The 25,855-nt window shown below is 42.9% G+C and overlaps 1 protein-coding gene and 1 long non-coding RNA gene across 13 annotated transcripts in view; both read left to right on the forward strand.

Moving 5' to 3' along the window:
* The window catches only part of MACF1 (microtubule actin crosslinking factor 1), a 406,463-nt gene that overhangs the window by 52,563 nt on the left and 328,045 nt on the right, over window positions 1–25,855 (forward strand). The gene's annotated exons all lie outside the window — the stretch shown is intronic.
* Window positions 1,364–15,402, forward strand: LOC115837550. The gene is made up of 3 exons (XR_004032563.1): window positions 1,364–1,376; window positions 1,633–1,634; window positions 15,278–15,402. It is a non-coding gene; the product is annotated as an uncharacterized LOC115837550 (long non-coding RNA).

The raw sequence follows: 25,855 nt of genomic DNA on the forward strand, positions 1-25,855 counted from the left end.
ACCCTGGCTTTGGATCTTACTAGCTCTGTGGTCTTAAACAGTCACGTAACCCCTTTCAAGTATGTGCTTTTCCTAATTCCTCATTTGTAAAATATTGGTGGTGATAACCATCTTGCAGGGTTTTTGTAAAGGTTAAATGAGTTAATATACGTTAAACACATTGGTTGGCACATAGTAGGTAATTGTGGCTTGTTTTTTGTTAGTAGGAGTCATAATAACAATACACTTGATTTTATTATGATAAAAGACACTAACAACATTTAGCATTTTAGCCATGTGTAAGGGTAAATTTAGTGGCATCAAGTACATTCATTTGATTGTTGTGCAGCCATCACTATTATCCATCTCTAGAACTTTTTCATCTTCTCAAACTAAAATTCCAAACCCATTAAACAATAACTCACCTTCCCCCTCCTTAGCCCCTGGCAACCACAATTCTACTTTCTGTTTCTATGCATTTGACTACTCCGTGTACTTCATATAAGTGGAATCATACAGTATTTGTCCTTTTGTGTCTGGCTTATTTCATGTAGCATAATGTCCTCAAGGTTCATTCATGTTGTAGCATGTGCCAGAATTTCCTTCCTTTTTAAGGCTAAATAATATTCCATTTATGTATCTACCACATTTTATTTATCCATTTGTTGATGGATACTTGGCTTGCTAATAATATGATTATTTTTATTTTTTTGACATCTTTTTTTATTTTTTTTAAATTTATTTTGTGAGACGGAGTCTCGCTGTGTCACCCAGGCTGGAGTGCAGTGGCGCAATCTCGGCTCACTGCAAGCTCTGCCTCCCGGGTTCACGCCATTCTTCTGCCTCAGCCTCTCTGAGTAGCTGGGACTACAGGCGCCCGCCACCACGCCCGGCTAATTTTTTGTATTTTTAGTAGAGACGGGGTTTCACCGTGGTCTCGATCTCCTGACTTTGTGATCCGCCCCCCTCGGCCTCCCAAAGTGCTGGGATTATAAGCGTGAGCCACCGCGCCCGGCCCTTGACATCTTATTTAATTAATTAATTTATTTAGACAGCATCTTGCTCTATTGCCCAGGCTGGAGTGCAATGGTGCAATTTCCGCTCACTGCAACCTCCGCCTCCTGGGTTCAAGTGATTCTCCTGCCTCAGCCTCCCGAGTAGCTGGGATTACAGGTGCATGCTACCACGCCCGACTAATTTTTGTATTTTTTTAGAAGAGATGGGGTTTCACCATGTTGGCCAGGCTGGTCTCGAACTCTTGATCACCTGTTTCGGCCTCCCTAAGTGCTAGGATTATAGACGTAAGCCACTGCGCCCAGCCAGATTATTTTTAATAGTAATGAATTGATTCTCTAAGGTGCGTTCAAAGGCTTCAAAGCTGGGGAGAAGAGGATGAAGTAGAACAATATCCTTGTTTGTGTGTTGACTTTGTCTCTCTGGGTTTTGCTTGCAAGACCTATTTTGATAGGAGTCTGATGAATGATGAATGATGAACCCCATACAGAGGGTCCAGACCTGACAGAATTCTAGGAAAAAAAAATTTCCTCCTAGTCTAATTTTTCTCAGTGATAAACTACTCTGTGTGCTTACAGTTTGTCTATCTTGCTTTTCTCCCTCTCTCCTTTGCTCCTACTGTGAATGGGATTCTTGGAGTGGTGACATATCTAGACTCTTCGATTGTTTCGCAGAGGCTGAAGGCTGAGAAAGAATTGCTATATAGCTGAGGGGTGATGAGTACAGTGAATGGCCAACTGTGTGCCAACCTGGCTTTCCAGGGCAGTATATTTAGGATATATATACCTATATGTGTACACACATACATACATATGTACACACACACAAATATCCCATTATTGACACTTGACACAGTAAGGGAGCTACATGTTCTTCTCTGGGTTCCCCTCAATGCAGCCCACCACCAGAATGCATGCATTGGAAACAGGGGTCCAGGATAATGTGAGAGGTCTCCAAGGAGTTCCAAGTATAAAGGGCCTTAGCAGAAGGGCCTTGACAGCTTAGACAGTCTCTTACAATGTCTACCAAAATTCTGAAGAAAGACTACTATCCAGCTGTGATTTTTCTGCCTTCCAGGTTGGAGCTGAAAAAGTCCAGGAGCCTAGCTTCTGTGTCCTGTGCTTATGCTGGACATGGGTGGAGGGTGAGGAGAGGCAGTAGTCCCTCCAAACCCTTGTATCTCCAACTGTGGATTCTCCTGTTTGTTTATAGAGTGGAAGGGGTGGTTTATACTAGTTTGTCCCCAGTTCCTGCTATGTGCCTGAGGGGACTGCAGTGGCATTAGGATTTTTTGCCCAGTTGCTCATGGACATAGAGACACATCACCTCAGTGCACTCCCCTATGCAAATTGGCCTACCCTCATATTACCTGCTTTTGTACCTCCAATGCCTAGAGACCGGTTGTCTCTCAAAAGCTACTCAGGATGATTTTATGTTGTCAGCATAATAAAAGTGAATTAATTCCATATTAAATTAATAAAGATCATATTTAGTATTAGTCAACTAAGGTTATATATGTACATATTGCTAAAGAAAAATGAATTTTAAAAAAGAATATTTTAGAGAAACAGATTAAATATGAACGACAGTAGGGGGCACTTGTATGACAGTAGAATAAAGACAAACGTGAGAGTGTTCAGTTTGAAATTTGAAGTTTAACTTTTACTTGTTTCTTGGAAGTTCATGTTTTTTCCTCGTGCAACTTTCTGCAAAACTGAAGGTTGGATTTTAAATATAAAATATTTGACATGACCAAGTTATATTTACCCTTTGTCAACTAAAAATGGACTTTTTTCAAAGTTTGTTATTTTTATTTTATTTTATTTTATTTTGAGACAGAGTCCCCCTCTGTTGCCCACATTGGAATGCAGTGGTGCGATCTTGGCTCACTGCAACCACCACCTCCCAGGTTCAAGAGATTCTCATGCCTCAGCCTCCTGAGTAACTGCAATTACAGATGTACACCACCATGCCTGGCTGATTTTTGTATTTTTATTAGAGACAGGGTTTTGCCATGTTGGCCAGGCTGGTCTCGAACTTCTGGCCTCAAGTGATCTCTGTGCCTCGGCCTCTCAAAGTGTTGGGATTACAGGCATGAGCCACCATACCCAGTCTTATTTTATTTTTTTAAAGACAGGCTCTTGCTCTGTCGCACAGACTGGAGTGCAGTGGCGCAATCATAGCTCACTGTAACGTGTCTCCCAGGCTCAACAGATCCTCCCACCTCAGTTTCTCAAGTATCTGAGACTACAGGCGTGTGCCACTACACCTGGCTAATTTTTAAATTTTTTGTAAAGACGAAGTCTCATTATATTGTCCAGGCTGGTCTCAAACTCCTGGGCTCAAGCCATCCTTCTGCCCTGGCCTCCCAAAGAGCTGGGATTATAGGCATGAGCCACTGTGCCCCAATTTATTTATTTTTTATTTTTTTTTTACCTTCAGATGCTCTTTGGCAAGCAAATAAGGATTGCTCGATTAAAAGTATTGCGTTATCTCATTCAACTATATGAACATACAAAACTTAAAAAAATTTGTCTGAGGCCAGGCATGGTGGCTCATGCCTGTATTCCCAGCACTTTGGGAGGCCGAGGCGGGTGGATCACCTGAGGTCGGGAGTTCGAGACCAACCTGGCCAACATGGAGAAACCCCATCTCTACTAAAAATACAGAAATTAGCGAGGCATGGTAGCACGAGCCTATAATGCCAGCTACTAGGGGGGCTGAGGCAGGAGGATTGCTTGATCCTGGGAGGCGGAGGTTGCAGTTAGCCGAGATTGTGCCACTGCACTCCAGCCTGGGTAACAGTCAAGACTCCATCTCAAAAAAAAAAAAAAAAAAAAGTCTGAGACAGTATTGGAAGCTTTAATTTCTATTTCAAAAAAATTTGTGCTACTCTGGATTATGTGCTACCTGTCACTCAGGGATCTTGTTGAAATACTTTCTTGTACAAAAACAACGAATCAAAACAAAACAAAACAAAAATGAGTGTACCTCATGTTGTATTTGAGTAGAGGTCCTCACAAACACTTGAAAAATGGCTGGTGTTAGGCCGGACGCAGTGGCTCACGCCTGTAATCCCAGCACTTTGGGAGGCCAAGGTGGGCAGATCACAAGGTCAGGAGATCGAGACCATCCTGGCTAACACAGTGAAAACCTGTCTGTACTAAAAATACAAAAAAATTAGCCGGGAGTGGTGGCGGGTGCCTGTAGTCCCACCTACTCTGGAGGCTGAGGCAGGAGAATGGTGTGAACCTGGGAGGCGGAGCTTGCAGTGAGCCAAGATCGCACCACTGCACTCCAGCCTGGGCGACAGAGAGAGACTCCGTCTCAAAAAAAGAAAAAGAAAAAGAAAAAAAAAAGAAAAATGGCTGGTGTTAGATGAACACAGCTTTCTCTCATTTCAATAATGATATTGAAAGGTTTTAAAGGCCAAATAATTTTTTTTTTTTGGAGACAGTGTCTTGCTCTGTCACCCACGCTGTAGTGCAATGGCACAATCTCGGCTCACTGCGACCTCCGCTTCCCAGGTTCAAGTGATTCTCCTGCCTCAGCCTCCTGAGTAGCTGGGATTACAGGTGCATGCCACCATGCCCAGCTAATTTTTGTATTTTTAGTAGAGACAGGGTTTTACCATGTTGGCCAGGCTGGTCTCGAACTCCTGACCTCAGGTGATCCACCCACCTCGGCCTCCCAAAGTGCTGGGATTACAGGCGTAAGCCACTGCGCCTGGCCTAAGGCCAAATAATTTTTATGAGCTGTCTGGAGAAGCTTTGATGAGGAATAACAGTATCATTTTCAAACTGGCTTCTGCACAAACTACGTAATTTTGGGTATTCCATGTTACATGCATATGATGTAGCTGGCTCTTAGTCACCCTGTGAAAATGGAGTACAAGGCATGCTGAATACTTCAAATTCACAGATAACTACTAAAACTAATTTTAATCAACTGTCTTGTCATTTATTCCTACTTGAATTACCAAAGATGGTTGCTTATGGGGGGAAATTGAACAGATTTTTTTCCTCTTGTTTACCCTTTACCTTTTTTTAAATGTTATCTGCCACTATTTTTTTTTTTCAGACAGTCTCGCTCTGTTGCTGCAACCTCTGCCTCCCAGGTTCAAGCGATTCTCCTGCCCCAGCATCCCAAGTAACTGGGATTACAGGTGTCCCCTACCACGTCCAGCTAATTTTTGTATTTTTAGTAGAGATGGGGTTTCACCATGTTGGCCAGGCTGGTCTCAAATTCCTGACGTCAAGTGATCCTCCCATCTCAGCCTCCCAAATTTGCCACTATTCTTTATATTCCAGCTAAAATGAGCTAGTGCTTTCTGCTTTTTTTTTTCCCTAGCTTTCCTGCTTTTGCTCATGCTGTTTCCTGTGCCTGCATTTTCCTTTAATTTTTACATTATATTTGGTCCTTACATATCCATCTCAAATGTTACTTTTTGTGGATCTTTCCCTGATTATCTCAGATACAAGTCATATCATATTCCTGAACTGACATAATATTACTGAAAGAAATGCACTTAAAAGTAATAGTAATAACTGACAACATTCAGAGTCTGTTACAAAATGTTTTCACATGTATTAGCTCATTGGAACCTCACAGATGTTTTTCATCACTCCTGTTTTACAGCTGAGGAAATTAAGGCTTAAGGAGATTAAGTAACTTGCCTGAGGTTACCCATAATTAGAACTAAATCTTTTTTTTTTGTTAAATTTTTTTTAGAGACAAGGTCTTGCTGTTGCACAGGCTGCAGTGCAGTGGTGTAAACATGGCTCACTGCAGCCTCAAACTCCTGGGCTCAAGAGATGTCCCACTCCAGCCTCCTGAGTAGCTAGGACTATAGGCGTATGCCACTACACCCAGCTAAATTTTTGTGTTTTTTGTAGAGATGGGGTCTCACTGTGTTGCCCAGGCTGGTCTTGAACTCCTGACCTGAAATGATCCTTCTGCCTTAGTCCTCCAAAGTGCTGGGATTACAGGCATGAGCCACCATACCTAGCATAAATCTAAATCTTATGACCTCAAATCTGATGTTCTTTCCACCAAACAGTGCTATCTTATGATTCTTATCACTTGCTACTATGGGTTAGAGTTACTTGTATAAATGTCACATCTGGCCTACTACTTTGTACTGTCCTTAGATGAAGAGTTAATGCCTTATTCTTTGTCTCTGACATCCCATAGCACATTATATTATTGTGTATAATAAGGCTTCAATAACCATTGCTGAAAGGCTGACAAGTTCAAGAAATGTTGATGAATGCATGTGCCTAGCACAGTGCCTCGCACAAAGATGCCTAATAAACATTTATTCAATTTAATTGTAAAATGGATCAAAGACCATAGTTAATAAGAGCTTATAGGGCACTTAATAAATGCCAGGCAACTGGGCACAGTGGCTCACACCTGTGATCCCTGCACTTTGGGAGGCTGAGGCAGGCGGATCACAAAGTCAGGAGATCAAGACTATCCTGGTGAAACCCTGTCTCTACTAAAAATACGAAAATTAGCGGGGCATGGTGGCACACATCTGTAATCCCAGCTACTCGGGAGGCTGAGGCAGGATAATCTCTTGAACCCAGGAGGTGGAGGTTGCAGTGAGCTGAGATTGCGCCACTGCACTCCAGCCTGGGTGACAGAGTGAGACTCCGTCTCAAAAAAAAAAAAAAAAAAAAAAAAAGTGCCAGTCACTGTTTTAAATGCTTTATGTCAAATTAACTAATTTAATCCTTACAACCTATCTCCATTTTACACTGGATGAAACTAAAGAACAGGAGGGCATAGTGACTTGCCCAGGGACACACAGCTGGTAAGCAGCAGAGTTAGGTTTCACAATTTGGCTGTAGAATTCTCATGTACTCAAACATTATGCTATAATCAGTTGTTCATAATATTTTCACACTGTTAAGTTCCTCCTGAATGCCTGTCTGTCTTGGGTGTAGCTCAAAGAATGAAAAGCAGAAGCAGCATAACTTGCTGAATATACTCTTGAGCCAGCGTCAGAATCACCTGCAGGGCATGTTAAAACACAGATTGCTGGGTCCCACCCTCAGTTCTGGTTCAGTAGGTCTGGGGTGGGGCTTGAGAAATTGTATTTCTAACAAGTTCCCAGGAGATGCTGATGCTGCTGGTCTGGAGACCACTTGGTGTAGCATATAGGTGTTAAGAGCATGGACTCAAGCTGCTGAGGTTTGAATCTCAGCTCTGCCATTTATTAACTGAACTTGGGCAAGTTCTTGAACCTTTCTGTGCTTCGGTTCTCATCTCTAAAGTGTTTTACTGTTACCACATATATCATAGGATTCTGACGGAGATTGAATGAAATAACATGTAAAGTGCTTAAAATGGTGCTTAGTTCGTAGTAAGCATGCAGTCTTAGCTACAGTAATGGGGATAGGACATGTTTCTTGCCTTGTAGATTTTACAGTCCAGTTATTAGACTTAAATCTAATAAATAATTTTAAAAAGTACAAATTCAGGTATTAGTTTACATAGTTCTGATTCTACCTTAGATTTGGAAAGATGAAATGCATGTATCTTGGGGGATATGGTGGGTAGTGGGGGACCAGGAGGAGGAAAGGTACATGAGACTAGAAGATAATGGAAAGTTATATAGTCAGAATTTAGAAAGGTTGGAATTGCCAGTGGTTTTGGTTTTATTACCTGAGAACTTGAGGGAGATAGAGGAAGGTGCCTGTGCTCTCTGTTTGCCAAAGAGATAACTGACTCCTTTTCCCATTTCTCTTTCTTAGAGCTGGTATCTGGTCTGCAGGCAGTTCTGGCAGCGTTTGCTTTTTGTGGGGAACAATGGCTAAGGAAGTGGTTTGCTACTGACTTCAGAAGTTGGGCTCTGCAGCCTTTATCCTCCACAGCTGCCTCACATAGTTTTGATTCTTCCTGAGAAAGGCAGTTGTTAGGTTTGGAAGTCTTCAGATTCCAGGGACAGCTGGACAGCTGACCCTCTGGTAGCTATTTCCCAAACTGCCAGCCTCCTGTTTCCTCATCTCCCTGGGCCCCTTCTTTTTTACTTTGAAGCAATATCCTATATTTAGTGAACTAACCAATTTGAGGTTAGAGGAAATTTGATGGGGGAGTCTCTCCCACCTTAAAATCCTGGATGGATGGAGTATTTGGGCCCAGGAACAAGATGTATCCTGTTAAAAAAAATTTAACACCTTCGTCAAGTATACTCCAAATGACAGCTTACAGTGCTATGAATGTACCTCTAGCTCATGGGTAAGCAGCAGTGTTTATTTTTGGGTGCCCTGAAGAAAATATTTGGGGGAAGGAGTGGGGAGAAGCTCAGGCAGCTCCATTTATGGTTGAGCAATGCTTGGTATTCTACAGAAGGGACCATATGGACAGTGGAAGAGAGTTTAGCATTCTGATTGTTCACCTCTTGCTCCTTCCATTCTGATGGCTAATTAGGGACACCTCATTAGCTATCAGAGTGGAACAAGTATTTGCCAGGCTGACATGAGCCTCAGCCCTGCATCCTGCATCTTCTGCTTTCCCAGCCTGCTGAGTCACCACCTAGGAATGGCAGTAGCCAGGTTACCACCTGGAGCACCTGGAGCACTCTTGGCATAACGCACTGTTGACTGGTTTTGGTCTCCTAGACACAGCTTGGGCCTCTCCAAGCCTGTTGGAGTGATAGGTTGGGTCTTAGCTCTCCTTCCAGCTTGTTCCACAAGGCGCTGACCTACTTTTCAGGGACAATTAAGTGTTTGTGAGCAAAGGAAGGCGGTGACCCAAGTGAAGGTGAACCAGAGCTGCATTAAACAAACATTTGGAGTTACTTTTTCTATCTTACACAGGAGAGGGCCCATCTCTGTCCAAATGGAATGGCAGATCAGGCTGATTGTGGTAGCCACATTCCAGATGCTTACCAAGATAGTCAACTAACCCTTGAATTTTTATTCTATCAGTGTACCTTAATATCAGAAGTTACTTTTCATAATCATTGTACCCCTTGTCTTTGGGCCATACAAAAAGATTTGGAAGTAAGTTGGGGCTCTTAGAGTGAATTGTTGATACAAGCTAGCTTTTGATATACCTTTTGGTGTATCAAAGATACACTTTCTGGTGGCAATGTCTGGTTCATTTGTAACATCTTGGAGAGGATTGGAATCTCTTTTCCTTTTTGTATCAGGCCAGGATAATAGGATAGAGGAGAGGCCAGATCTGTAGAGAATGAGCAAGTGGCTTGTTTAGGGTTTCCTGCCCTTGTGAGGTAAGGGCTCAAGGATTAGATTCAATCTTTCCGTTTGCAGTAAAAGGAAGTAAACTCACTTTCCCACCCTCATCCTGGAGGTTACTTATGTTATTTGCAGACCCCAACTTCTGCCTCTCTGTTAAGTACACTTCTTATGCAGATTGCCCTTACTGTTATATCTTACCACTGGGGGAAAGATCCAAGGCTCTGGGAAGGACAGTGACGGTTGTCCTACATTGGCTAGTTCCATGACCCTGAGGGAATTGCCAAGCCAGCAATTAGGCAATTTCTTTTTTTCCTTTCCTTTCCTTTCCTTTCCGTTCCTTTCCTTTCCTTTCTGTTCTGTTCCATTCCGTTCCTTTCCTTTCCGTTCTGTTCCATTCCTTTCCTTTCCGTTCCGTTCCATTCCTTTCCTTTCCTTTCCTTTCCGTGCCGTTCCGTTCCGTTCCGAGATGGAGTCTTGCTCTGTCGCCCAGGCTGGAGTGCAGTGGCGCGATCTCTACTCACTGCAAGCTCTGTCTCCCGGGTTCACACCATTCTCCTGCCTCAGCCTCTTGAGTAGCTGAGACTACAGGCACCAGCCACCATGCCCAGCTAATTTTTTTCATTTTTAGTAGAGATGGGGTTTCATCGTGTTAACCAGGATGGTCTCGATCTCCTGACCTCGTGATCCGCCCGCCTCGGCCTCCCAAGGTGCTGGGATTACAGGTGTGGGCCACCTAGCCCGGCCTTTTTTTTTTTTTTTTTTTTTTTTTGAGACGGGGTCTTGCTCTGTTGCCTAGGCCGGAGTGCAATGGCACGATCTCAGCATACTGCAACTTCCGCCTCCCAGGTTCAAGCGATTCTCCTGCCTCAGCCTCCCAGGCAGTTGGGATTACAGGTGCCTGCCACCATCCCCAGCTAATTTTTGTATTTTTAGTAGAGGCGGGGTTTCACCATGTTGGCCAGGCTAGTCCCGAACTCCTGACCTCAGGTGATCCACCCGCCTCGGCCTCCCAAAGTGCTGGGATTATAGGGGTAAGCCACCGCCCCCAGCTGGAAATTTCTTAAACTTTTATTTTTAGCAACTCCATATTCATGAGAACTCTCATAATCTAGTCAGTAAAAAGAAAAGTTATTGAATTTATTGATACTGCACCCAGAGATCCAGATCAAATCTTAAGGAAGGAAGAAGCTTAGAGGAGAACTTCACCCTGCCACTCTCTCATTGGAATTCCCTTCTAACAACGTGTGAGGTGTCAGCCCCATTTGAAGAACTAGTTTATATATCAGAGCATGGCCTGGAAATCAGCGTGGCATCAATTTTGGTCTTTTTTTTTTTTTTTCCAAATAGAGACAGGGTCTCACTATGTTGCCCAGGCTGGTCTCAAACTCCTGGGCTTAAATGATCCTCTCTCCTTGGCCACCCAAAGTGCTGGGATTACAGGTGTGAGCCACTGTGCCTCACCAGTTTTGGTCTTATAGATGACTAAGTTTTTTGGGGGAGGGTATTTTAGGTGACGTGCAATTGCTCCATTCCTCCCAGACATCCCAGAATCTGGTCACAACCTCCTTTTTTCCACTTCTCCTTTCCTTTATGCACATTAAACCTGTTCTCTGCTGTTTCCCAGTCTATCAGCCCCTTTATGGTGTCAGTGCTTCCTGACCTATCATGTACAATAGGGCTTGTACTGGCATTCTCAGATCTCTTTTTTTTCTTCCACCCCTTTCTTTTCTATCCCCAGTGCTGGATCTGTGTTTATTTTCTCCACTGAGCTACTGAGTGCCACTGCATAACAGTGTGCTGACTGACTCTATTACAGATTTATGAGCACCAGCCACAGCTTGGCTCTCAATCCTATCCTGAAACCTTTTTATTCTCTTCTGGTTGACTGCCATTCATTTTTTTCTGCAGCAGCCATTCCAGACTTTCACCATTCTCTTCAAACTTGTTGCTCCACCCCACCTTATAAACTCTCAATAAGTAATTTAGTCTTTTATCTGTAGGCTTTACCAGTCCTTACCACATTCTCTCCTATTTCAGAGGCAGGTCTCTGGGCATATACATATATATTTTGTGTTCTTAGTTCCTCCCTTCCTAGTGACTCTTTGTAAAGAAGTTCAGGTTTTCTCCATCCTAAGATAAAAATTCCTTTAAGCTTATCTCTTCTTCAGACTAACTCTCTGTGCTTTTTTTTTCTTTACCACCAAACTACCTCAACAGCCTTTCTTCTTCTTTAGTCATCGTGAGCCACTATAGCCAAGCTTTGTGCCCACCATCCCAATGAAAGGCTTTTGTTTGTGATGACTTGCTTGCAGCACTCAGCAGCCTCTTTTTATTCTCACGCTGTTTCATCTTGTCACAGCATCTGACACAATTTGGACCTCTTTCCTTCCCTGACTGTGTGCTATCTCTGGATGAGTTGACCTATTCTGGTGATTTCATTTAGGAATTTTATCTGTGTGTACAGTGATGACTCTCTTATCAGAATCTGTAACTACCTATTGTATGAGCTTTTCCCCCAGGTCCAAACTTGTATTTCCAAATGACTACTTTCCTTTTCCACTTTGTAGCCTACAGAAATTTGCATGTAATGTATTATCCAAAACTCAGCTTATACAACCACTATGGAGAATGGTTTGGAGAACTAAAAATAGAGCTACCATACAGTCCAGTAACCCCACTCCTTAGGTTTATACCCAAAAGAAAGGAAATCAGTATATTGAAGAGCTATCTGGACTCCCATGTTTATTACAGCACTGTTCACAGTAGCCAGGATTTGGAAGCCACCTGTGTCCATCAACAGATGAATAGATAAAGAAAATGTGGGCCGGGCACAGTAGCTCACGCCTATAATCCCAGCACTTTGGGAGGCTGAGGTGGGTGGATTTTTTGAGATCAGGAGTTCAAGACAAGCCTGGCCAACATGGCGAAACCCCGTCTCTACTAAAAATACAAAAACTAGCCAGGTATGGTGGCTCACACCTGTAGTCCCAGCTACTCGGGAGGCTGAGGCAGGAGAATTGCTTGAACCCGGAAGGTGAAGGTTGCAGTGAGCTGAGATCACATCACTGCACTCCAGCCTAGGCAACAGAGCAAGACTCTGTCTCCTCTCCAAAAAAAAGAAAAAGAAAGAAAGAAGAGAAAGAAAGAAAGAAAGAAAGAAAGAAAGAAAGAAAGAAAATGTACATATACACAATAGAGTACTAGTCAGCCATAAAAAAGAATGACATTCTGTCATTTGCAACAACATGGATGGAACTGGAGGACATTATGTTAAGCGAAATAAGCCAGGCACAGAATGACAAACATTGCATGTTCTTACGTATTTGTGGGAACTAAAAATTAAAATAATTGAACTCATGAGGATAGAGAGTAGAAAGATGGTTACCAGAAGTTGGGAAGGGGGGATGGGGTCACAGGGAAGTGGGGGATGATTAATGGATGCAAAAAAATAAAAAGACTAAATAAAACCTAGTATTCGCTAGCACAACAGGGTGACTATAGTAAACATAATTTAATTGTTCATTTAAAAATAACTAAAAGAGTTTAATTGGATTGTTCGAAACACAAATTGCTTGAGGTGATGGATACCCTGTTTACCCTGATGTGATTAGTATACATTGCATGCCTGTATGAAAATATCTCATGTAACCCATAAATACATACACCTACTGGGTACCCACAAATATTTGTCTTCCTTTATTTTCTTCTTCTTGTTTTCCTTCTTCCTTCCTTCTTCTTCTTCTCCTCCTCCTGTTCCTCTTCTCCTCCTTCTCCCTCTTCCTCTCCTCCTCCTCCCCTTCCTCCCTCCCTCCTTCTTCTTTTCTTCTTTTCCCTTTCCTTTCCCCTTTCCCTTTTTCCCTTTCCCCTTTCCCCTCTTTTCTTCTTTCTCCTTTCTCCTTTCTCGTCTCTCCTCTCCTCTCCTCACTTTCGCCTTTTCCCTTTTCTTCCTTTCCTCTCCTCTCCTCTCCTCTTTCCTTTCCTTCCTTCCTTCCTTCCTTCCTTCCCTTTTTCCTTCTCTTTTCTTTTTCCTTCTCTTTTCTCTTTCCTTTCCTTTTTTCCTTCCTTCCTTCTTTCCTTCCTTCCTTCTCCTTTCTTTTTCCTTCTCTTTTCATTTTCCTTCTTTTCTCTTTCCTTTCCTTCTTTTTTCCTTCCTTCCTTCTTTCCTTCCTTCCTTCTCTTTTCATTTTCCTTCTCTTTTCTCTTTCCTTTCCTTCCCCTTCTTTCCTTCCTTCCTTCTTTTCTTTTTCCTTCTCTTTTCATTTTCCTGCTCTTTTCATTTTCCTTCTCTTTTCTCTTTCCTTTCCTTCCCCTTCCTTCCTTCCCTTTTCTTTTTCCTTCTCTTTTCCCTTTCCTTTCCTTTCTTTCCTCCTTTTTCCCCTTCCTTCCTTCCTTCCTTCCTTCCTTCCTTCCTTCCCTTTCCCTTCATTCCCTTCTTTCTTTCTTTTCCTCCTTTCTTTTCCTTCTTTCTTCTTCAACAGGGTCTTGCTCTGTTGCCCAAGCTGGAGTACAGTGGCATAATCATAGCTCACTACAACTTGAACATCTCAGGCTCAAGCTCTCCTCCTGCCTCACTCCTCATGTAGCTGGGCCTACAGGCACACACCACCAAGGCTGGTCTTGAACTCCTGGCCTCAAGCAGTCCTTCTGCCTTGGCTCCTCAAAGTGCTGGGATTATAAGCATGAGCCACCCCACTTGGCCCTATTTATTTTCCACATCTGATTGGACACTAAGTTCTGTTTGTCTAGCTGAAAAATATCTCAACAGCTATTCTTTCCTGGCTAGACTCACTGCGCTATTTTAGACCCTCATCTTCTTTGACTTAGACCAGTGATCATGCCACATTTCCTCTTAAAAACTGATGATCAGTTTCACCCCTTGTTTGTGTTGTTTTCTATGCCTTGAATGATCTTTTTACTTTTTCTGCCTCACAAATACTTGTTCATACTATAATCTTTTGTCCCAACTCAAAACTTAATAGATTTTAATGGTATTCCTGCTTCTTTCCTTCTACCCCAACCAGTAAAAAATTTCACTTACCTTTTCATCTGAGTTCTTATGGTAGGATGTACATCCCTTTGTGATAGTATTTATCATCTTATTTTACAGTTTTCTGTTTAATTGTCAGCCTCCCCTAGACCATGAGTTCAGTGACTGCAGGCTGTACTTTCTTCATCTTTGTTTTTTGGTGCCATAACAATTTGTAGAATTGTTGGGCTGTATATAGAGTTCCTGCTTTCTCCAGATAAAGAATGTTTAGAAAAATCTGAAAGAGTTATGCTACTGTTGGATATCGGTTGTGGCAGAATCTCCCCTCCCCTTTTTACTTCATAAAATATTCATGTTTGTTGTAGGAAGATTTTAAAATAATAAATAAAAATATAAAATTAAAGTGACCAAAAATCCTACCATTTGTAACTGCTGTAAATATTTTGATGTTTTCTTCCACATATTTTCTTGTGCAAATATGCATGTAATACATATTTGGAAAAAAACAGTTTGTAACATGTTTCTTCACTTAGTGTATGTTGAAAGTCTTTCAGTGTCAAAAATATGTATCAGCATCATAATTTATTAATATGTTGCTATCAGTATTCTCTTGTATGGATGCATTGCACTTGAGACAGTCTTCTATTGTTGGACTTTTAGGTAATTTTGCATTGTTTGGTGTTATGAACAATGAGATCAATATACTTACATGTATATATTTGCACACTTAACCATATTTTTAAAAAGATAAATTCCTAAGAATGGAATTGCTGAGTCAAAAGTTATTTGTAGTACTTTAAAAAATTTTTGCCAAACTACTCTCCACAAAAGTTTTACCATGTGGTTGGGTTTTACATTTAATTGAGATTTTTTTCCCCCTTTGGTCGATTTTGTGTTGCCGTTGGAGGTTTTATACATTGGAATGATTTAATTAAGGCTGTGTTTCTAGGAATATTAATATAGCAGCATGTGCAACATGAAATGGATAAGGAAAGTCAGTTTTTTTGAGGCTGTTTTAACAATCCAGGTGAGAGGTAATGAGGATCAGAAGGGAGAGGGTGACTCTTGAATACAGAGGGTATTCAAGGGAGAGGTATTTGCAGGAACTGATAGGACTCGAGAATGGGTTGGGTAAAGGGTAGTGCCATTACTTGAAGTGGGAAATTAAAAGGAGGCATTGGCTGGATGTGGTGGCACACCTGTAATCCCAGCACTTTGAGAGGCCGAGCTGGGGGGATCACTTGAGGTCAGGGGTTCGAGACCAGTATGGTGAAACCCCATCTCTACTAAAAAGACAAAAAATAGCCAGGCATGGCGATGCATGCCTGTAATCCCAACTACTCGGGAGGCTGAGGTGAGGCAGGAGAATCATTTGAACCGGGGAGGTGGAGGTCGCTGTGAGCCGAGATCGTGCCACTGCACTCCAGCCTGGGTGACAGAGTGAGACTCCGTCTCAAAAAAAAAAATAAAAACAAATAAATAAAATAAAAAATAAAAGGAGGCATTGATTTTGGGAGAAAAGATACGGATTCACTTTTAGTAATTTCAGTTCTGTTTGCTGTGACATGCTCAGGTAGAAATGTTCAAGCAGTTGGCACTACAGAGCTGCAATAAGAAGAGAGCCAGGGTTCAGTCATCCCAGCCTGATATTTAAAGTCCTCCATAATTGCCTCTCTGGCCTCCTTTCCAACCACTTTCTCACTTCTAAGCCAGACAAAACTGTCTTAATCTTACCCCATTGTTCACCACCTGCCTCAAAGCCCTCTAGGAAGTCTTCTTTGATTACTCCACTGGAAGTTAGTTCCAGTTTTCTAAACTTAATGCTAGTCATATTTTTTTTCTGTATCATTTGTATTATACTTTAACATCCTATTTGTATGTATGCATTATTTTCTTCTACAGGATTTTAAACTCCTAGAACCTGGGACTATATCATGAACTTTTTTTTTTTTTTGGAGACAGTCTCACTCTGTCACCCAGGCTGAAGTGCAGTGGTGCAGTCTCGGCTCACTGCAACCTCCTGCACTCAAGCAACCCTCCCACCCCAGCTTCCCAAGTAGCTGGGGTTACAGGCGCATGCCACCATGCCTGGCTAATTTTTTTGTATTTTTACTAGAGACAGGGTTTTGCCATGTGCTCAGGCTGGTCTCAAATTCCTGAGCTCAAGCGATTCGCCCACCTTGGCCTCCCACAGTGCTGGGATTACAGGTGTGAGCCACCGTGTCTGGCATAAACTCTTGTCTCTCACATTACCAGCTCTGTATTTTGCACAGTGTCAAAAAATATTTGGTGATTTACAAAGTAAATGGAATCTGCTTTAAAGTAATGGTAATAATACATTGGATTATTGTCATTCTACACCTAATACCTACTAAAATATTAACATTATTTTATGTGCATTTTCCTTTTTATTTTTCTTAAATACTCAAACATATTATGGGAGGGGGAGTGGAAAACAAAAGATGTTAAGTGAGAATCCCCTTTCACAGCCATGTTCTTTGTTACCTCCGAGATTCTTGAAGAATGGTATATACCCTGCCTTTTAGCTTCCAGCCCTCTCTGCTACACTGAAATTGCAGTTGTCAAGGTCACCAGTCACCTCCTAATTGCCAAATCCAATGGTAAATTTTCAGCTCTGATCTTACTTGACCTTTCTGTGGTACTTGACACTATGAAACACGCCATTCTCCTTTAAAGTTTCTCCTTCCCTAACCTTTTGTGATTTTATCCTCTCCTGATTTTCTCTCTTCCTCATTTTCATATTTATCTTCCGTCTGTTGACCTGTAAAGAAAGATACTTTCTAGGATTTTGTCCTTGGCACTCTACATAGTTTTCATGAGTGATCTTATTCGTACTCATGGCTTCAACTGCTGTGGTGACTCTGGGCCCGTTTTCTCTTCCGAGCTCCAAGATTTTATCTCTGAGAGCTAGAGGACTTCTTTTGGATACCCTGTAGGTGTCTTTGACTCAACATGTTCCAGATGAAACCCTTCACTCTGGCAAACCTGCTTTTCTCTCTCTTAACTCCTTACTTTATTTAAGGTACTATCTTCTATCCAGGCACACAAATGAGATATTTGGGAATCATTTGATAATCTTCCCTCTCTTTGTCCATACACCCTACCAGACCCCAACTCAAATAAAACAGTGATCAAATGTTGTATAATTTCATTTCAAATCTGTGTCCTTTGTTTTGATAACAGTACTACTTTCTTAGTTCAGATTCTATATCTATAGTGTCCTAATTGGTTTCCTCCCTTCCTTGTTGTTACTGCCAGAATGCTCTTTCTAAAATTAAAATCTGATTATAAAAATAGTCACTCGGAAGCCCTTGCAATGGGTTTCCATTGTCTTTGGGGTGAATCTGGTTTCTTTAGCATGGCATGCAAAGCTTTCATTTCCTGCCATTATTCTTCCGAAGTAGAAAGTACCCTACATTCTAGCCATATTAAATTGTTTTGAGTTGCTTAAATGCTTCATGTTTGCTCATGTTTCTACTTTGTTTCCTCTGTCTGAAACACTCCTGTTCCCGTCACTCTTAATTCTCTGTGGCCCTGAGGTCCCAGTTCAAGCATCATCTCCTTCGGAAATCCTTACCTAGGCCACTAGGCTTCCTTTTTGCTTTGCTTCTGTATATCTTTATCAGCATTAGTTGTACCATATTATGTGTTAGGTTACTTGTTTGTCTCCCTTACTAGATTATAAGCTGAGAGAGGAAAGAGACTGAGAGCTCTTCATTTCCATCCTCAGTGCTCTACAAATTTGGCACAGGGTAGTGAATAAAAAACTGCTTGTTGAGTATATGAATGATTTTTTTTTAATTTTTTTTTGAGACGGAGTCTCACTCTGTCACCCCGGCTGGAGTGCAGTGGCATGATCTCGGCTCACTGCAAGCTTCGCCTCCTGGGTTCACGCCATTCTCCCGCCTCAGCCTCCCGAGTAGCTGGGACTACAGTTGCCTGCCACCATGCCCGGCTAATTTCGTTTTTGTATTTTTAGTAGAGACGGGGTTTCACCATGTTAGCCAGGATGGTCTCGATCTCCTGACCTCGTGATCCGCCCGCCTCGACCTCCCAAAGTGCTGGGATTACAGATGTGAGCCACCGCGCCCGGCCTGAGTATATGAATGATTAAGAAGGGTATGTGTTCAGTGGCAGTACTGGGATCAGGATGCAGAACTCACATTCTTGTCTTTTATAAAATACATATATATATATTTTTTTTTTTTAAGATGGAGTTTTGCTCTTGTTACCTAGGCTGGAGTGCAATGGCGCAGTCTCAGCTCATTGCAACCTCTACCTCCCAGGTTCAAGCGATTCTCCTGCCTCAGCCTCCCAAGTAGCTGGGATTACAGATGCCCACCACCATGCTCAGCTAATTTTTGTATTTTTAGTAGAGATGGGGTTTCACCATGTTGGCCAGGATGGTCTGGATCTCCTGACCTCGTGATCCGCCCACCTTGGCCTCCCAAAGTGCTGGGATTACAGGCATGCGACACTGCGCCCGGCGTGCATATGTGTATCTTTAGGTAAAATTCTTAAATGTGGAATTGCTGTTTCAAAAGGTATGTGTACTTGTAAATTTGATGGATAGTTTGATTCATTGCTTTAATTTTTTTTTCTTTTTTAAACTCTATGGAATATTTCTAGTCACATTGCTGTAATTTTTAATTTTGCATATTTCAAGCATATAGACAAGTACAGATAATGTATAGCAGATACATATGTACCCACTACTTTTTAAACAGATGTTGACACCCTCATTGACGTTCTCCCTGTTAGGTGCTTTTAGCACTTCCTCAACATTGTGATGTTCTCCCACAGAATTTTATCTCAGACGTCAGAGTAAAAAGTTCCTCAGAATTCATACACTACCATTCTGGAGCTGCCACCATACATTCTATCTTGGACTTTCTTTTTAAATATAGCCTCATTGTTAGCAAAAGGCAGCTTCAGAGGAAAATTCCATTATGTTATTTTTGGTATCTGGAATCTGACTTCTGAAAAATGTTTATTTTGCCTTCTTCCTCTGCTCAAAAGCAACAAAAGAATGCTACCAGAACTTTATCACAAACCTAGTGACTTAAACAAATTTAAAAAAAAAAAAAAAAAAAGGCAGTTGGTGGCCTGTGTTGTTTGATTTGCTGGCAGAACAGCCCAGGTGAGTTGAGCCAGTAAGCACTTTTCTTCCACTAGGTTTTTCAGAATAACCAAATGTAGTTCTCCTAAGCAGGCACTGACCTTTAGCTGACTTAGTGGTGCAGCTGTATCCTCTGGGTTTAGATGGAGTTGATGAGAGAAACTGTTCTTGTGGATGGTAGGAAGCTGTTGACCTGACCTCTGTTACACCTGACTGTTTCAATATGCCTTTGTGGAAATAAATTTCCTGCTCTTCCATCTCTCTGCTAGAGATCTATAACCTTGTTCCAGTGGAAGGTAACTCTTACCTCTGATCTTTTCCTAGGTCCTCAGAATGCCTGGCAGTGAGGCTTTTAGGTTATTTTGGGATTTTATAAACTGAGAGGGGAACCTTAGTCTCAGGTGGGGCTAGAATCTGAGGTCCTGTAGGTACAGATTTATCCTAAAAGCAAGTGTTTTTGCCTTCTCTCTCAGTTGCTCAGTGCTGCTTACCTCATTTGATCTCGTAGTATTACATAAGCACCTTAGGGAGGAAAGGTCTCAAAGGAGCCAACCATTTCTCCTTGGACCCACAGCCAGAAAGAAAAGGCTCAGGGAGAGTGAGCTTATTCGAGGGTCTGTAGCCTAAAGCATGGGCTCTTTTAAAGCCTCTTGTTGGGCCCTGTAGCATAGGTCTAATCTACATCAAGTAATTACCCAGGCCTGGGGTGGCCACAGGGTGAGCAGAGCTCTTTGTACCCTTTTTGCCAGACCTACACTTAATTTCCTTTAAAGCCTCACTTGGTCTTGCCATTTCAGCCCTTTCCTTCGAAGTATGAAGCCTGACTTCTTTTGTCTTCCTTTCTTCAGCCCTGCAGAAGCAGACATGGCCCTGGGGACAGCCCTTTCTTCAAATGGCAAACTCATTTTCTGTCCAGCAGACCAGAAGGACAAGGTGTAATTCAACTCTTCTCTCCACCAGACACTGCTGCCAGGGGGAGACAATGAAGAAAGTGATCTTTGTTGCTCCCTGAATAGGACCCTGAACCTGGCACCTGCTTTTGTTACTGGCTCCTTAAGTCACTGGAGACATTTTTGCTGTTTCCTGGGTTAGCAGCTGCTTTGGGATAGTAGTAGCAACTGGTTGTCAAGATGTCAGTTCTGCCTCAAAGAAAATCAGTGTATTTATATGAGGAGAGTTATCTTTTCTGTTCTTAAATGTCTTCAGGGTTTGTCTGAAGAGTGAGCAGTTGGAAGTCAGCTGTGCCCTTAGTTTGATGACCCCATGACCCTCATCTTTGAATCTGAGGAGATACTGCCATTTCTACTATCCAAGTACTAACCAGGCCTGGCCCTGCTCAGCTTCCAAAATCAGATGAGATCAGGCGTGTTCAGGGTGGTATGGCTGTGGACGAGACACTGCCATATTTTTTTCGTCCTGCTCTCCCTCTGATGAGACTCTGAGTTCTGGGTTCTAGCACTTAGGTCAGTGCCTTGTACCTGGTAAGCATTCAGCAGATATATGTGGGATAAATGATTGAATGAATTCCTTGATCTTGCTGTCCAGGTTTAGTTTCTCTGACACTGATATGTGGGTGCTCTATGGGAGGGGGACCTTTGTTTTTAGGAGAAAGATTGCTTCAAAGGAATTATGGAAGGTGTTGATTTCTAGGGGGCTTTGGGGGAACTATGGGAACTCTAAGATATGATTCGTTCTCGCCTCATTGATCTAGATCTTTCTCCTCGATTGTAACTGTCTGCTGACAGACTTGCCGTGTTTCAGGAGCAGTATCCTGAACCTGACTCATCTGGGCGCTGTCCTTGAGCAGGGTAAGGGATTTTTTTTTTAACAGCCATCCTGTCACTGTAGATTCAGAAGCCCTAAGGACCACATCTCAGGCACTGTATTCTGGACTTCCTGATCTGGCTGCATTCAGTCAAGTTCCACTCAGCTCTTAGGTGTCTGTGCCTTTGTAAGGGCTGTTGGAGACAGAAGAGCTTTTTTTCCACTTTGTCAGCAGCTGGCCAGAGAATGCCTATTAGTCTGCCAGATCCTAAGTCTTTCACGTTTGCCTGTCTGTGTCTGGAACTTAGGGCAGAATCTTTTACTACCTGAGGTTACATCTCACTATTTGCCTTTGTGGGACCCACTGGAGGATAAAAGATGAATAGCCATGAAAGGCATACAAAGGTATTGAACTATGGTTCTTTGAAATGCTGTGATTCTGAGGAAAGATCCCTGGTCTCCAAGAATACAACTGGAGCCAGACCATTGCACCACCACCCTCCTTTCCCAAGAGCCTCTTTGGAACCATCACTCATTCCATAGTTCCAAACATCCTTGTTTTTGTTTAATTTTTATCTGATAAATGTTATGAAACAATTTTAATGGTGAAACACACAGAGGAAATGACAAACTAGCATGTGTTGTCTTTTAACTGCACTTAGTTCAAGTGGTTAAGTCAGTTGTTCCTGTTGTTAGATTGCTGTTGGGTAGTCGACTTTCCTTCTTTAGGTGGGAGGAGTCTCTGAATAGACTTAAAAAAAGCAAAAGGAACCAGCTCTTCTTTAGCTGATTGATCATTCCTTTACATCTGACTCTTTTCAGCACTTAAATTCAGATTGTACTATGCTAATTGCTTTCAGATCATGACACAGAAGAGGTCTTAAGGTCATTTCAGGAGTTCTTTAGCTGAGGTCCATGTGATACTTCTCCACTTGTAAACAAAAGTTTGTGTGTAGGTAAATATATATCTTTTTATAGGGAAAAGTATCCTTAGTTTTCATCAGATTCTCACTGGAGTTTATGACCTAAAAATAGTTAAGACTTAGTATTTTATTTATTTATTTAAGATGGAGTTTTGCTCTTGTTGCCCAGGCTGGAGTGCAATGGCACGATCTTGGCTCACTGCAACCTCCGCCTCCGGGGTTCAAGCAATTCTCCTGCCTCAGCCTCCCAAATAGCTGGGATTACAGGGCTCCACCACCATGCTCGGCTAATTGTTTTGTTTTTTTTTTTGAGACAGAGTCTCGCTCTGTCGCCCAGGCTGGAGTGCAGTGGTGGGATCTAGGCTCACTACAAGCTCCGCCTGTCGGGTTCACACCATTCTCCTGCCTCAGCCTCCCAAGTATCTGGGACTACAGGCACCTGCCACCACACCCAGCTAATTTTTTGTATTTTTAGTAGAGATGGGGTTTCACCGTGGTCTCAATCTCCTGACCTCGTGATCCGCCCACCTCGGCCTCCCAAAGTGCTGGGATTACAGGCGTGAGCCACTGTGCCTGGCCAGTTTTGTATTTTTAGTAGAAATGGGGTTTCACTATGTTGGCCAGGCTGGTCTCGAACTCCTGACCTCAGGTGATCCACCTGCCTCAGCCTCCCAAAGTGCTGGGATTACAGGCATGAGCCAGCACATCCGGCCTATGACTTAGTATTTTATAAGAATTTGGGGGCCTGGCATGGTGGCTCACGCCAGGCCCCCAGCACTTTGAGAAGCCAAGGCAGGATGATCACTTGAGCCCAGAAGTTCGAGACCAGCCTGGGCAACATGGTGAAACGCTGTCTCTACAAAAAATACAAAAATTAGGGAGGCGTAGGGACGTGTGCCTGTAGTCCCAGCTACTTGGGCTGAGGTGGGAGTATCGCTTGAGCCTGGGAGGTCGAGGCTATGGTGAGCCAAGATTGCACCACTGCACTCCAGCCTGGGTGACAGAACAAGACCCTGTCTCAAAAACAACAAAAAAAGAATTTGGGGCTCCTGCCTCATATAACTAGTTAGTGGCAAAGTTGAGATAGACTCTGAAATCCTGGGATTGACTCTACAAGAATCTATATTTGTATTTTTTACTATATCCTACTGTCTAATTTACGCTCTTTAAGCACTAAACTCCTTTTTAACCTGTTTATCTTGCCTATCAAGTTGCTTTTTGAGAAAAATGAACCATGTATTTGTGTTTCTCCATAACTCCTAATACTCACATCTGCACAAAGTAGTACCTTGCTGGTTCTGTTGACTGACTAGTAGCATTGGAAGGCACAAAAGCTTGGGTTGGTTATTACTTGCCCTTTCCATTATCTTTTTTTTTTGTAAGTTGGGGTCTTGCTCTGTCACCCAGGCTGGAGTGCAGTGGTGCAGTCACAGCTCACTGTAGCCTCAACTTCCTGGGCTCAAGTGATGCTCCCACCTCAGCCTCCCCAGTAGCCAGGACTACAGGCATGGGACAGCACACCTAGCTAACATTTTTAGTTTTTGTAGAGATGAGGTCTCACTGCATTGCCCAGGCAGGTCTCAAACTTCTGGGCTCAAGCAATCCGCCCACCTTACCCTCCCGAAGTATTGGGATTACAGGTGTGAGCCACCACACCCAGCCCCTTTCCATTATCTTAGCTGTCACAATTATTTAGCCTGATCTTTTTAGGTGGGCATACTCCCTTTTCTGTCTGTTTTTACAATGCTACTTACACAGTTTCTCCACCTGCATCCAAACTGTATAATTGGGAGTTTTGCAGATAGTGTATTTGTATGCTGTGAACTCTTCCCTAGGTCACCCAATGGCATCTTGTGAGCCAGGTTGTCTGAAAAACTTCAAATCTTGGTGGCGGTGGGGTGGGTGTACCTCCCATATAAGGGATTGTTCCAGGAATCTGACTCAGTTGACAGCTCCTGAATTTCTAATATGCCAAGGCTTTTGTGGTAAAATGAGCAAGAATTTTTCAAGCTCAGATTTGGGGAACATAGCTTCTTGCCATGCTATCTCATTGGCATGATGTGTGACTTTTGGGCAGATTACTTAACCTCTGTCTATTTACTTTTTCTTTTTTTGAGACAGGGTCTCACTTTGTCACCCAGGCTAGAGTGCAGTGGTGTGATCTTGGCTCACTGCAGCCTCGACTTCCAGGTTCAAGCGATCCTTCATCCTCAGCTCCCCAAGTAGCTGGGACTGCAGGAACGTACCACCACACCCAGCTAATTTTTTGGAGTTTTTGTAGAGATGGGGTTTCGCCATGTTGCTCAGGCTGGACTTCTGTCTGTTTTCTCATCTGATAATGAAAAGTTGCAATTATTTTCACAAAATACTTTCAAAGATGAGTCTAATAATGCAGATGAGCCATTTTGAGTTCCTTACAACAATTTCAGGATTTTCTCCCTTTAGTTATAATATGGGTAGCTTATCCTAAGAGCCTGTGACTATTGGGATGGTCATCTATTTGAGGCCAACAGTAGAAAGAAATTTGCAGTAGTGACTGAGACATTAAAGCAACCCTGAAACAAATCTGAGTGAAATAGTGTCCTGGAGCTGGGGACATGTGGGTGATATCTGGGCTGCATTTTCTCTCTAGTTATCTATGGAGAGGGTCCTGTCTCCCTGAATGGTTGTGCTTTTAGCATTTAGGGAATGAGCTTGACAGTTTCTGCTTCTTCCTTCCCCCTGCCTTGAACTGCCTTGATATGCAGTGTCTCCTCTGTTGTGTGGCTGTATTCCAGTCTATAAATATGACTGCTCTAAGGAGAGTACAGAGTATTGTTTATTTTGTAAAACCTGTCTCATTGCCATGTAATATTTGCTCAAGAGCTCCTGTTGTGGTGACATTCTTGTGGTGAGCATGGCCCTTTAAAGATTTTGTTCTCAAATGTTAAATGAGCCCCTGACTGGTGTCCTGAAAAGCATTTAAGCTTCTCTCCCTAGAGTTTAAGCAAGAGGAGCAGTAATCCCAGTGGAGCCTGGGCTGGGGTCTAGAGAGAAGGTGGCAGATGAGGTGGCAGATGACAGGCAGGGGCGGTTGTGGTCCCGTAGCTCATTTGCACAAAGGAGGGGCTGGCCTCTCCTGGGGAGGTATTTCCGCTCACTGAACAAATGAGGGCTCTCAAAAGGCTGTAATGTAATGAGGCTTCTCTGGTGACGTCACTTGTAAATGTGGTCAAAGTCCAGTTCTTGGGGGCTAGTAGAAGCAGGAGTAGAGATCATTCGGTTTGCATGCTTTCACTTCTCAGCTGTCACTGTGCCATGGTGCCTACTTTCAGCCAGTGAACCAACTCAGCTGGGCCGGGCATGAACGCTTACAAGTATCAGAAGTTCCTGGAGGGACTCAACAACCTTAGAGGTATTACAAGGCTTCAGGCACCCTACCCGTGTCCTTGTTGATCGTGTGAGCACTTATTATGGTGTATGTTGTATAGGATCTGTCAAGCCCTCCTGCTCTGAGCTGGCCCTATTTTTTATGCATTTAGGTAATTAAACAGAAGGGGTAGAGTTTGTAAATGCAATCCCAAGTGAGTAGGAGAGAAATCTCCTTAGGTACTTTAGCAACAGCCTGTTGTCTTGCTTGAATGGACAAGTAAGAAATGTCCCCTGCATTCTTGAGCTCAGAGGGCTCAGGGCACTCCCTGTTTTCTTTGAGGTGGCCAGACAGTGTGGGTGGAGGGCTCTTGCCATAGGGCCCTGCAGCCTCACCTAGGTGTAGTTAGGTTTCTTGGGCCAGGTTTTCCAGTTGCTTGTGTCCACAGTGAGTCAGAGTCCCGTGTGGAGAGAACAGGAGTTGGAAGTG

Source organism: Nomascus leucogenys, chromosome 12 (genome assembly GCF_006542625.1).
Source record: "Nomascus leucogenys isolate Asia chromosome 12, Asia_NLE_v1, whole genome shotgun sequence".
NCBI classification, from domain to species: domain Eukaryota; kingdom Metazoa; phylum Chordata; class Mammalia; order Primates; family Hylobatidae; genus Nomascus; species Nomascus leucogenys.